Genomic DNA, 14268 nt, shown 5'->3' with positions numbered 1-14268 from the left:
TGACAGTTGGCACTCCTTATTGACAGGGGGCCCTCCTTATTGACAGGGGGCCCTCCTTATTGACAGGGGGCACTCCTCAATGACAGTGGGACACTCTAATTAACAGGTTTCACTCCAATTGACAGGGGGCATCCCAATTGACAGGGGGCACTCGAATTGGCAGGGGGGGGAATCCAATTGACAGGCGGGATTCCTAATTGACAGGGGCCACTCCTAGTTGACAAGGGGCAACTCCAAACTGACAAGGGGCACTCCGAATTGTCAAGGGGAACTCCTCATTGACAGGGGCCTCCTCGTTGACAGGGGCACTCCTAATTGACAGGGCACTCCAAATTGTTGGGGGCACAACTCACTGAAAGGGGCACTTCTAATTTACATGGGGCACTCCTCATTGACTGTTGGCACTCATTCTTGACGGGGGGGGGGCCTCCTTATTGACAGGGGACACACCGTATTGACAGAGTGGACTCCTAATTGAAAGGGGGCACTCTAATTAACAGGTTTCACTCCAATTGACAGGGGGCACTCCAATTGACAGAGGCCACTCCTAATTGCAATGGGGCACTCCTAGTTGGCAAGGGAACTTCTAATTGGCAAGGGGCACTCCTAATTGACAGGGGGAACTACATGTTGATTTGGGTTCTCCAAATTGACAGGGCCCTCCATTTTGACAGGCGGCGCTCCCAATTGGAAGGGGTCACTCCTAATTGGCAGGGGGCGCTCATAAATGACAGGGGGCACTCCTAACTGACAGGGGCAGCTCCTAACTGACAAGGGGCACCCCGAATTGAAAGGTGGTACTCCTCATTTACAGGGGACTCTCCTCATTGGCAGGGCAGGCACTCCTAATTGACACGCGCCTCTCCTCATTGGCAGGGGGCACTATTCATTGACAGAGGTTGCTCCGCATTGACAATGGACACTCCTCATTGACGGGACACTCCTAATTGACAGGGGGCACTCCTAATTGACGGGGGTCCATCCTTGGTGACAGGGGGCGCTCCTCAATGACAGGGTGCACTCGTAATTGACAGGGGGCACTCCTAACTGACATGGGACACTATTCATTGACGGGGCGCTCCTAATTGACAGGGGAGTCTCCTCATTGACAGGGGGCACTCCTAATTCACATGGGGCACTCATAATTGACATGAGGCACTCCGAATTGAAAGGGGGTACTCCTCATTTACAGGGGACACTCCTCATATACATTGCAGGCACCCCTAATTGACAGGGCCCTCTCCTCATTGACAGGGGGCACTATGTATTGGCAGAGGTTACACCGCATTGACAGTGGACACTCCTCATTGACAGGGGGCACTCCTAATTGATAGGGGGCATTCCTAATTGGCGGGGGTCATGCCTTGGTGTCAGGGGGCGCTCCCCATTGACATGGTGCACTCCTAATTGACAGGGGGCACTCAAAATTGACAAGGGGACCTCCTCATTGACAGGGGCCTGCTTATTGATAAGGGGCACTCCGAATTAAGAGCGGGCACTCCTAGTTGACAGCGGGCACTCCTAATTGACAGGGGGCACTCCTAATTGACATGGGGCACGACTAATTGACGTTGGGCACTCCTCATTGACAGTTGGCACTCCTTATTGACAGGGGGCCCTCCTTATTGACAGTGTGACACTTTAATTAACAGGTTTCACTCCAATTGACAGGGGGCACTCCAATTGTCAGGGGGCACTTCAATTGGCAGGGGGTGAATCCAATTGACAGGCGGGACTCCTAATTGACAGTGGCCAGTTCTAGTTGACAAGGGGCAGCTCCAAACTGCCAAGGGGCACTCCGAATTGGTAAGGTGAACTCCTTATTGTCAGGGGCCTGCTTATTGACAGCGGGCACACCGAATTGAGAGCGGGCACTCCTAATTGACAGTGGGGACTCCTCATTGACAGGGGGCACTCCTAATTGACAAGGGGCTCACCTAATTAACGGTGGGGCACTCTTAATTGATAGGTGGCACTCCTAATTAACACGGGGAACTCCTCATTGACAGGGTGCCTCCTAATTGACAAGGGACACTCCTAATTGACAGGGGGCACTCCTCATTGATAGGGGAGTCTCCAAATTGACAGCGGCCACTCCTAATTGATATGGGGCACTCATAATTGACATGGGGCACTCCTAATTGACATGGGGCACAACTAATTGACGTTGGGCACTCCAAATTGACAGTTGGCACTCCTTCTTGACAGGGGGCCCTCCTTATTGACAGGGGGCCCTCCTTATTGACAGGGGGCACTCCTCAATGTCAGTGGGACACTCTAATTAACAGGTTTCAATCCAATTGACAGGGGGCATTCCAATTGACAGGGGGCACTCGAATTGGCAGGGGGGGAATCCAATTGACAGGCGGAACTCCTAATTGAAAGGGGCCACTCCCAGTTGACAAGGGGCAGCTCCAAACTGACAAGGGGTACTCCGAATTGACAAGGGGAACTCCTCATTGACAGGGGCCTCCTCGTTGACAGGTGCACTCCTAATTGACAGGGCACTCCAAATTGTTGGGGGCACTACTCACTGACAGGGGCACTTCTAATTTACATGGGGCACTCCTCATTAACTGTTGGCACTCATTATTGACGGGGGGGGCTCCTTATTGACAGGGGACACACCTTATTGACAGAGGGGACTCCTAACTGAAAGGGGGCACTCTCATTAACAGGTTTCACTCCAATTAACAGGGGGCACTCCAATTTACAGAGGCCACTCCTAATTGCAATGGGGCACTCCTAGCTGGCAAGGGAACTCCTAATTGGCAGGGGGCACTCCTAATTGGCAGGGGGAACTACAAGTTCACAGGGGTTCTCCAAATTGTCAGGGCCCTCCGTTTTGACAGGCGGTGCTCCCAATTGGAAGGGGTGACTCCTAATTGGCAGGGGGCGCTCGTAAATGACAGGGGGCACTCTTAACTGACAGGGGCAGCTCCCAACTGACAAGGGGCACCCCGATTTAAAAGGGGGTACTCCTCATTAACAGGGGACTCTCCTCATTGGCAGGGCAGGCACTCCTAATTGACACGCGCCTCTCCTCATTGGCAGGGGGCACTACTCATTGACAGAGGTTCTCCGCATTGACAGTGGACACTCCTCATTGACGGGGCACTCCTAATTGACAGGGGGCACTCCTAATTGACGGGGGGGGGGGGTCACTCCTTGATGACAGGGGGCGCTCCTCAATGACAGGGGGCACTCCTAATTGTCAGGGGGCACTCCTAACTGACACGGGTCACTCCTAGTTGACGGGGGCCCTCCTAATTGACAAGGGGAACTCGGAATTGTCAAGGGGAACTCCTGATTGACAGGGGCCTCCTTATTGACAGGGGGCACTTCGAATTGAGAGCGGGCACTCCTAATTGACAAGGGGCACTCCTAATTGACAAGGGGCTCACCTAATTGGCGGTGGGGCACTCTTAATTGATAGGGGGAACTCCTAATTAACACGGGGAACTCCTCATTGACAGGGTGCTTCCTGATTGACAGGGGGCACTCCAAATTGATAGTGGGCACTCCTCATTGACAGGGGCACTCCTAATTGACAGTGGCACTCCTAATTGACATGGGAAACTATTCATTGGCGGGGCACTCCTAATTTGCAGGGGAGTTTCCTAATTGTCAGGGCGCACGCCTAATTGACATGGGACATTCATAATTGACATGGGGCACTCCTAATTGACATGGGGCACTCCTAATTGACATGGGGCACTACTATTTGACGTGGGGCACTTCGCATTGACAGTTGGCGCTCCTATTTGACAGGGGGCCCTCCTTATTGACAGGGGGCGATCCTTATTGACAGGGGGCACTCCTAATTGACAGGGGGCACTGTAATTAACAGGTTTCACTCCAATTGACTGGTGGCACTCCAATGGACAGGCTGGACTCCAATTGGCATTTTGGGAATCCAATTGACAGGCAGGATTCCTAATTGACAGCGGCCACTCCGAGTTGGCAGGGGGCACTCTTAATTGATAGGAGACACTCCAAATTAACAAGGGGATCTCCTCATTGACAGATTGGCTCCTATTTGACAAGGGGCACTCCTAATTAACATGGCCACTCCAAATTGTTGGTGGACACTATTCATTGACAGGGGCATTCCTAATTTACAGGGGAATCTCCTCATTGACAGGGGGCACTCCTAATTCACATGGGGCACTTATAATTGACATGGGGCACTCCGAATTGAAAGGGGGTACTCCTCATTGACAGGGGACACTCCTCATTGACATGGCAGGCACCCCTAATTTACAGGGGCCTCTCCTCATTGGCAGGGGGCACTACTTATTGGCAGAGGTTACACCGCATTGACAGTGGACACTCCTCATTGACAGGGGGCACTCCTAATTGATAGGGGGCATTCCTGATTGACGGGGGTCATTCCTTGGTGACAGGGGGCGCTCCCCATTGACAGGGGGCACTCCTAATTGACAGGGGGCACTCAAAATTGACAAGGGGGACTCCTCATTGACAGTGGCCTGCTTATTGACAGGAGGCACTCCGAATTAAGAGCGGGCACTCCTAGTTGACAGCGGGCACTCCTAGTTGACAGGGGGCTTTCCTAATTGACAAGTGGCTCACCTAATTGACGGTGGGGCACTCTTAATTGATAGGGGGAACTCCTAATTAACACGGGGAAATCCTCATTGACAGGGTGCCTCCTAATTGACATCGGGCACTATTCATTGACGGGGCACTCCTAATTGACACGGGAGTTTCCCAATTGTCAGGGCGCACTCCTAATTGACATGGGGCACTCATAATTGACATGCGGCACTCCTAATTGACACGGGGCACTACTACTTGACGTGGGGCACTTCTCATTGAAAGTTGGCGCTCCTATTTGACAGGGGGTCTCCCTTATAGACGGGGGGGGTGGGCGATCCTTACTGACAGGGGGCACTCCTAATTGACAGGGGGCACTCTAATTAACAGGTTTCACTCCAATTAACAGGCGGCACTCCAATGGACAGGCTGCACTCCAATTGGCAGGGGGGAATCCAATTGACAGGCGGGATTCCTAATTGACAGCGGTCACTCCTAGTTGGCAGGGGGTAATCTTAATTGATAGGGGGCAGTCCTAATTAACAAGGGGAACTCCTCATTGACAGGATGCCTCCTAATTGAAAGGGGGCACTCCTAATTAACATGGCCACTCCGAATTGTTGGGGCACACTATTCATTGACAGTGGCATTCCTAATTTTCAGGGGAGTCTCCTCATTGACAGGGGGCACTCCAAATTCACATGGGGCACTCATAATTGACATGGGGCATTCCGAATTGAAAGGGCGTACTCCGCATTGACAGGGGACACTCCTCATTGACATGGCAGGCACCCCTAATTGACAGGCTCCTCTCCTCATTGGCAGGGGCACTACTTATTGGCAGATGATACACCGCATTGACAGTGGACACTCCTCATTGACAGGGGGCACTCCTAATTGACAGGGGGCATTCCTCATTGACGGGGCTCATTCCTTGGTGACAGGGGGCGCTCCCCATTGACAGGGGGCATTTCTAAATGACAGGGGGCACTCCTAATTGACAAGGGGAACTCCTCATTGACAGGGGCCTGCCTCTTGACAGGGGGCACTCCGAATTGAGAGAGGGCACTCCTATTTGACAGCGGGCACTCCTAATTGACAGGGGGCACTCCTAATTGACAAGGGGCTCACCTAATTGACGGTGGGGCACTCTTAATTGATCGGGGGCACTCTAATTAACAGGTTTCACTCCAATTGACAGGGGGCACTCAAATTGATAGAGGCCACTCCAAATTGCAATGGGGCATTCCTAGTTGGCAAGGGAACTCCTAATTGACAGTTGGCACTCCTTCCTGACAGGGGGCCCTCCTTATTGACAGAGGGCACTCCTTATTGACAGGGGGCACTCCTAATTGACAGGGGACACTCTAATAAACAGGTTTCACTCCAATTGACAGGGGGCACTCCAATTCACAGGGTGCACTACAATTGGCAGGGGCGGAATGCAATTGAAAGGGGGCACTCCTACATGGCAGGTGCACTCCTGATTGGCAGGGGCACTCCTAATTGACAGGGGGCACTACAAATTGACAGGGGTACTGCAAATTGTCAGGGCACTCCAAATTGACAGGGGTACTCCTAGTTGATAGGGGGCACTCCTAATTGACAAGGGGAACTCCTCATTGACAGGGGCCTCCTTATTGACAGGGGGCACTCCGAATTGACAGGGGGCACTCCGAATTGACAGGGGGCACTCCTAATTGACAGGGGGCACTCTTAATTAACAAGGGGAATTCCACATTGACAGGGTGCCTCCGAATTGACAGGGAGCATTCCTAATTGTCATGGCCACTCCTAATTGTTGGGGGACACTATTCATTCACAGGGCACTCCTAATTGACAGGGGAGTCTTCTAATTGACACGGAGCACTCCTATTTTACATGGGGCGCTCTTAATTGACATGGGGCCCTTAGAATTGACATTGGGCACTCCTAATGGACATGGGGCCCTCCTAATTGACAGTGGGCACTCCTTATTGAGAGGGGGCCCTCCTTATTGAAACGGTGCACTCCTTATTGACAGGGGGCACTCCTAATTGACTGGGGGCACTCTAAGTATCAGGTTTCACTCGAATTGACATGTAGCAGTCCAATTGACAGGGTGCACACCAATTGGCAGAGGGGGAATCCAATTGATAGGGGGTACTCCTATTTGACATACACCACTCCTCATTGGCAGGGGGCACTCCTAATTGGCAGGGGGCACTCCTAATTGACAGGGGGCACTCCGAATTGACAAGGGGAACTCCTCATTGACAGGGACCTCCTTATTGACATGGGGCACTCCGAATTGACAGGGGGCACTCCTAATTGACAGGGGACACTCCTAATTGACAATGAGCTCATCTACTTGACAGTGGGGCACTCTTACCTGATAGGGGGCGCTCCTAATTAACAATGGGAACTCCTCATTGACAGGGTGCCTACTAATTTATTTATTTTTCAGTTAAATTTGTGTTAAAAATCGGAGGGTTTTTTTTGCAAAACAGGAAGTAGGCCCAGGTGGGCTGGGAAGATTTTTGGAGTTATTAAAAGCAGGCCGCACTTTTGAGCGGCCAGCGTCGGGAGCGGGCCGTGGAGTGAGTGGGAAGTTGAGTGAGAACTGACGGGCTTTGGCTCATCGGGCTTCGGCGTAAACAGGCAGAGGTGGGGTAGGTTTTGACAGGTTTTTTTTTCTGTGTCATTGGAAGAAAGGGGGAATTATGATTGTGAGGCCAGTTTGTTGTTCTCAGTGTCTGACGTGGGAGGTCCTGGAGTCAGCTAGCCTCCCGGACGTCCATATCTGCGCCAGGTGCGTCGAGCTGCAGCTCTTAAGGGTCCGCGTTGGGGAACTGGAACTGCAGCTCAATGACCTTCGTCTGGTTAGGGAGAATGAGGAGGTGATAGATAGGAGTTACAGGCAGGTGGTCACACCGGGGCCACGAGAGGCAGACAAGTGGGTCACGATTAGGAAGGGGAAGGGGAAAGGTCAGTTACTAGAGAGTAGCCCAGTGGCTGTGCCCCTTAAAAATAAGTACTCCTGTTTAAGTACTGTTGCGGGGAGAAGGCTGGGGGAAGCATCAGTGGCCGTGCCTCCGGTGCAGAATCCGGCCCGGCAGCTCAGAAGGGGAGGGAAAGGCAGGATGAGCAAACTGACCACATCACCAAGGTACAGGGAGCCATCCAAGTGGGGGGAGAAACAAAAAATGTCGGAGAAATTTCGGATAGTACACTTTTGGATGCTGTTGAGGGGGGACGACTTCGCAGGGGTCAGCCATGGTGTACAGGTCATTGGCTCAGATTCTGTCCTTGTGGCTCAGAAGGGAAGGGGGAGAGGAGTAGAGGATTAGTCATTGGAGACTCCATCGTTAAAGGGACGGACAGGAGATTCTGCGGGAACGAGAGAGACTCGCCGTTGGTGTGTTGCCTACCCAGGAACCAGAGTGCGCGATGTCTCGGATCGTGTTTTCGATATCCTTAAGGGGGAGGGGGGCCAGCCCCAAGTTGTGGTTCACATAGGCACTCAACACATAGGTATGAAAAGGGATGGGAATGTAAGGCGGAAATTCAAGGAGTTAGGGTGGAAGCTTAGGGCTAGAACAAACAAAGTTGTTATATCTGGTTTGTTACCTGCGCCACGTGATAGTGAGGAGAGGAATAGGGAGAGAGACCAGTTGAACACGTGGTTACAGGGATGGTGCAGGAGGGACGGATTCAGATACCTGGACAATTTGGGCTCTTTCTGGGGTAGGTGGGACCTCTACAAACAGGATGCTCTGCACTTGAACCAGAGGGGTATCAATATCTTGGGGGGGGGGGGAACTTGCTAATGATCTTCTGGAGGGTATAAACTAATTCAGCAGGGGGGTGGGTACCTGGATTGTAGGTCCGGTGTACAGGAGGTTGAGAGTAGTGAGGTCATGGATGAGGTTTCAGAGTCGCAGGAGTGTACTAGCAGGCATGAAGGCGGTTTGAAGTGTGTATACTTCAACGCTCGGTGAATCTGGAATAAGGTGGGTGAGCTTGCAGCATGGGTTGGTACATGGGACTGCGATGTTGTGGCCACCTGGGAGTCATGGATTGAGCAGGGACAGGAATGGTTGTTGCAGGTTCCGGGGTTAGATGTTGCAGTAAGTGCAGGGAAGGTGGTAAAAGAGGGGGAGGTGTGGCATTGTTAGTCAAGGACAGTATTACGGTGGCAGAAAGGGCATTTGATGAGGACTTGTCTACTGAGGTAGTTTGGGCTGAGGTTAGAAACAGGAAAGGAGAGGTCACCCTGTTGGGAGTTTTTTATAGACCTCCGAAAACGTCCAGAGATGTAGAGGAAAAGATTGCAAAGATGATTCTGGATAGGAGCGAAAGTAACAGGGTAGTTGTACTGGGGGACTTTAACTTTACAAATATTGACTGGAAAAGCTATAGTTCGAGTACTTTAGAGGGGTCGCTTTTTGTCGAGTGTGTGCAGGAAAGCTTCCTGACGCATTATGTCGATAGACCAACAAGAGTCGAGGCCACATTGGATTTGGTACTGGGTAATGAACCAGGCCAGGTGGTAGATTTGGAGGTATCCTGTTTGGACTGAAAAATGGCAAATGGAGTTTAACCCTGACAAATGCGAGGTGATATATTTTGGTTGGACAAATTTAAATGTGGATAGACAATTCGATTACGTTTATTTTAGCGATGGAAAAGGATAGGTGTATCCCAATGGGCAAGAGTTATAGCTGGGGGAAAGGAAAGTATGATGCGATTAGGCGAGATTTAGCTGGCATATGTTCGGGAAGGAAACTGCAGGGGATCGGCACAATTGTAATGTGGAACTTGTTCATGGAACAGCTACTACACGTCCTGGATAAATATGGACCTGTCAGGCAGGGAGGAAGCAGACGTGTGAGGGAACCATGGTTTACTGAGGAGGTTTAATATCTTGTGAAGAGGAAGAAGGAGACTTATGTTAAGATGAGACTTGAAGGCTCAGTTAGGGCGCTTGAGAGTTACAATTAGCCAGGAAGGACCTCAGGAAAGAGTTCAGAAGAGCGAGGTGGGGACATGAGAAGTCTTTGGCGGGTAGGATCAAGGAAAACCCTAAAGTTTTCTACCGGTATGTCAGGAGTTAAAGAATGACGAGGGTAAGATTAGGGCCAGTCAAGCACAGGAGTGGGAAGTTGTTCGTGGAGTCTGAAGAGATCGGAGAGGCACTAAATGAATATTTTTCGTCGGTATTCACACTGGAGAGGGACAGTGTTGTTGAGGGGAGTACTGAGATGCAGGCTGTTGGACTGGATGGGATTGATGTTCATGTGGAGGAGGTGTTAGCAATTCTGGAAAGGGTAAAAATAGATAAGTCCCCTGGGCCGGGGGCATTTATTCTAGGATTCTCTGGGAGGTTAGAGAGGAGATTGCAGAGCCTTTAGCTTTGATCTTTGTGTCGTCATTGTCAACAGGAACAGTGCCAGAAGACTGGAGGATAGCAAATGTTGTCCCCTTATTCAAGAAGGGGAGTAGGGACAACCCTGGTAATTATAGACCGGTGAGCCTTACTTCTGTTGTGGGCAAAGTATTGGAAAGGGTAATAAGAGATAGGATTTATAATCACCTAGAAAGGAATAATTAGGGATAGTTAGCACGGTTTTGTGAAGGGTAGGTCGTGCCTCACAAACCTTATTGAGTTCTTTGAGAAGGTGACCAAAGAGGTGGATGAGGGTAAAGCGGTTGATGTGGTGTATATGGATTTCAGCAAAGCATTTGATAAGGTTCCCCACGGTAAGCTTTTGCAGAAAATACGGACACATGGGATTGAGGGTGATTCAGTGGTTTGGATCAGGAATTGTCGAGCTGTAAGAAAACAAAGGGTGGTGGTTGATGGGAATTATACATCCTGGAGTTCAGTTACTAGTGGTGTACCGCAAGGATCTGTTTTGAGGCCACTGCTGTTTGTCATTTTTATTAATGACTTGGATGAGGGCGTGGAAGGATGGAGTAGTAAATTTGCGAATGACACTAAAGTCGGTGGAGTTGCAGACAGTGCGGAGGGAAGTGGCAGGTTACAGAGGGACATAGATAAGCTGCAGAGCTGGGCTGAGTGGTGGCAAATGGAGTTCAATGCGGAAAAGTGTGAGGTGATTCACTTTGGAAGGAGTAACATGAATACAGAGTACTGGCCTAATGGTAAGATACTTGGTCGTGTGGATGAACAGAGGGATATGGGTGTCCATGTGCATAGATCCCTGAAAGTTGGCACCTAGGTTGATAGGGTTGTTAAGAAGGTGTACGTTGTGGTAGCTTTTATTGGTAGAGGGATTGAGTTTCGGAGCCAGGAGGTCATGCTGCAACTGTTAAAAACTGTGGTGTGGCGGCATTTGGAGTAATGCGTTCAGTTCTGGTCGCCGTATTATAGGAAAGATGTGGAAGTGTTGGAAAGGGTGCAGAGGAGATTTACAAGGATGTTGCCTTTTATGGTGGGAAAATCGTATGAGGAAAGGCTGGGGGGCTCGAGGTTGTTTTCGTTAGAGAGAAGAAGGTTAAGAGGTGACTTAATAGAGGCATACAAGATGATCAGAGGATTAGAGAGGGTGGATATTGAGAGCCTTTTTCCTCGGATGGTGTTAGCGAGCACGAGGGGACAGAGCTTTAAATTGAGGGGTGAGAGATATAGGACAGATGTCAGAGGTAGGTTCTTTACTCAGAGAGTAGTAAGGGCGTGGAACGCCCTGCCTGCAGCAGTGGTGGACTCGTCAACGTTGAGAGCGTTCAAGTGGTTATTGGATAAACATTTGGATGATATTGGAATAGTGTAGATTAGAGGGGCTTTAGATTGGTACCACTGGTCGGCGGAACATCGAGGGCCTATGTTCTAATTGACAGGGGGCACTCCAAATTGACATGGGCACGCCTAATTGTTGGGGGACACTTTGCATTGACAGGCGCTCTCCTAATTGACAGGGGAGTCTCCTAATTGACAGGGGACACTCCTAATTGACATGGGGCACTCATAATTGACGTGGGGCACTCCTAATTGACAGGGGCACTCCTAATTGAAATGGGGCACTCCTAATTGACGTGGGGCACTCCTCATTGAAAGTGGGCACTCCTTATTGACAGGGTGCCCTTCTCATTGACAGGGGGCACTCCTTATCGACAGGTTTCACTCCAATTGACAGGGGGCACTCCAATTGATAGGGTGCAATACAATTGGCAGAGGGGGAATCCAATTGACAGGTGGTCTCCTAATTGACAGGGGCACTCCTAATTGTCAGGGGGCACTCCTTTTGACAGGGATCACTACAAATTGACCGGGGTACTCCACATTGTCAGAGGGCACTCCAAGTTGACAGGGGCACTCCTAATTAGCAGGGGTCATTCCTAATTTGCAGGGGGCGCACCTAAATGACAGGGGGCACTCCAAACTGACAGGGGAGCTCCTAACTGACAAGGGGCACTCCTAATTGCAAGGGCGTTCTCCTAATTGAAAGGGGACACACCTCATTGACAGGGCGGGCACTCCTAATTGACAGGGGCGCACTCCTCATTGACAAGGGGGCACCCCTCATTGACAGGGGACACTCCTCATTGACAGGGCGGGGACTCCTAATTGACAGGGGGGGCACTCCAAATTGACAGTGGTCACACCTTGGTGACATGGGGGCACTCCTCATTGACCGGGGGTACTCCTTACTGCGAGGGGGCACTCCTAATTGACAGAGGGCACTCTTCATTGGCAGGGGACACTCCTCATTGACAGGGAGCACTCCTCATTGACAGAGGGATCTCCTAATTGGCAGGGGTCGTTTCTAATTTGTAGGGGGCACTCCTAAGTGACAGGGGGCGCTACTTAGTGACAGAGGGCGCTTCTTATTGACATGGGGCACTCCTCATTGAAGGGGGGGGGGCACTCATCATTGACAGGGGACACTCCGAATTGGCAGGGGGCACTCCTAATTGGCCGGGGCACTCCTAATTGGCAAGGGGCACTCCTAATTGGCAGCGAGCACTCCGAATTGACCGGGGCCACTACAAATTGACAGGGGTACTCAAATTGTTAGGGGGGACACCAAATTGGCAGGGGCACTCGTAATTAGCAGGGGTCACTCCAAATTGCAGGTTGCGCTCCTAAATGACATGGGGCACTTCTAACTGACAGGGGGAGCACCTAACTGACAACGGGCACTCCTAATTGAAAGGGGGTTTCCTCATTTACAGGGAACACTCCTCATTGACAGGGCGGGCACTCCAAATTGACAGGGGTGACTCCTTTGTGACATGGGGGCACTCCTCATTGACCGGGGGTAATCGTCTTTGCGAGGGGGCACTTCTCATTGGCAGGAGGCACTCCTCATTGACAGGGAGCACTCCTTATTGACAGGGGAGACGCCTCATTGACAGGGCGGGCACTCCAAATTGATAGGGGTCACTCCTTTGTGACATGTGGGCACTCCTCATTGACTGGGGGTAATCCTCTTTGCGAGAGGGCACGCCTCATTGGCACGGGCACTCCTCATTGACAGGGGGCACTCCGCATTGACAGGGGGAACTCCTAATTGGCAGGGGTCACTCGTAAATGGTAGGGGGCACTCCAAATTGACAGGGGGCACTCCTAATTGACAGTGGGATCTCCTAATTGACAGGGGGCTCTCTAATTGACAGGGGGCACTCCGAATTGACAGGGGGCAATTCTAATTGACAGGGGTCACTGCTAATTGACAGGGGGCCCTCCGAATTGACACGGGGGCACTCTGCATTGACAGGGGCCTGTCCATTTGACAGGGGGCACGCCTCATTGACCGGGACCTCTCCTAATTAAAGGTGGGGCACTGTTAATTGATATTGGGCACTTCTCATTGACCGTGGATACTCCTCATTGACTGTGGGGCACTCCTCATTGACGGTGGGACACTCCTCATTGACGGTGGGACACTCCTCATTGACGGGTTGGCACTCTTCATTGACGTGGGGGGATCCTCATTGACGGGGGTGCACGCCTCATTCACCGGGGGGCACTCCGCATTGACGGTGGGGCACTCCTCATTAACAGGGGGCACTCCTCATTGACAGGGGCACTACTCAGTGACAGGGGGCTTTCTTAATTGACAGGCGGGCACTCATAATTGACAGGGGTCAGTCCTTGGTAACAGAGGCCTCTCCTCATTTCCAGGGGGCACTTCTCATTGACGAGGGGGTGGGCACTCCTCATTGACAGGGGACCTCCTCATTGACAGAGAGCACTACTTATTGAAAGGGGCACGCGTAATTGACAAGTGGAACATCGAACTGACAAAGGCACTCCAAATTGGGAGGGGGCACTCCTAATTGTCTGTGGGCGCTCCTAAATTACAGCGGGCACTCCTAACTGGCAGCGGGAGCTCCAAACTGACAAGGGGCACTCCAAATTGAAAGGGGGTACTCCTCATTGACAGGGGACACTCCTGATTGACAGGGGATATCCTCATTGTCAGGGCGGGCACGCCTAATTGACAGTGGGCACTCCAAACTGACAGGAGAAACTCCTTGGTGACATGGGGGCACTCCTCATTGACCGGGGGTACTCCTCAGTGACAGGGGGCACTCCTCATTGATAGGGGGAACTCCTAATTGGCAGGTCTCACTCCACATTGACAGGGGTGGTACTCTTCATTGACGTGGGGGGATCCTCATTGATGGGGGGGGGCACGCCTCATTCACCGGGGGGCACTCCGCATTGACGGTAGGGCACTCCTCATTGACAGGGGGCACTCC

This window comes from Mustelus asterias, unplaced genomic scaffold, assembly GCF_964213995.1.
Source record: "Mustelus asterias unplaced genomic scaffold, sMusAst1.hap1.1 HAP1_SCAFFOLD_73, whole genome shotgun sequence".
Taxonomy (NCBI): domain Eukaryota; kingdom Metazoa; phylum Chordata; class Chondrichthyes; order Carcharhiniformes; family Triakidae; genus Mustelus; species Mustelus asterias.
The sequence above is the reverse complement of the archived record's forward strand: the minus strand, read 5'-3'. Positions refer to the sequence as shown.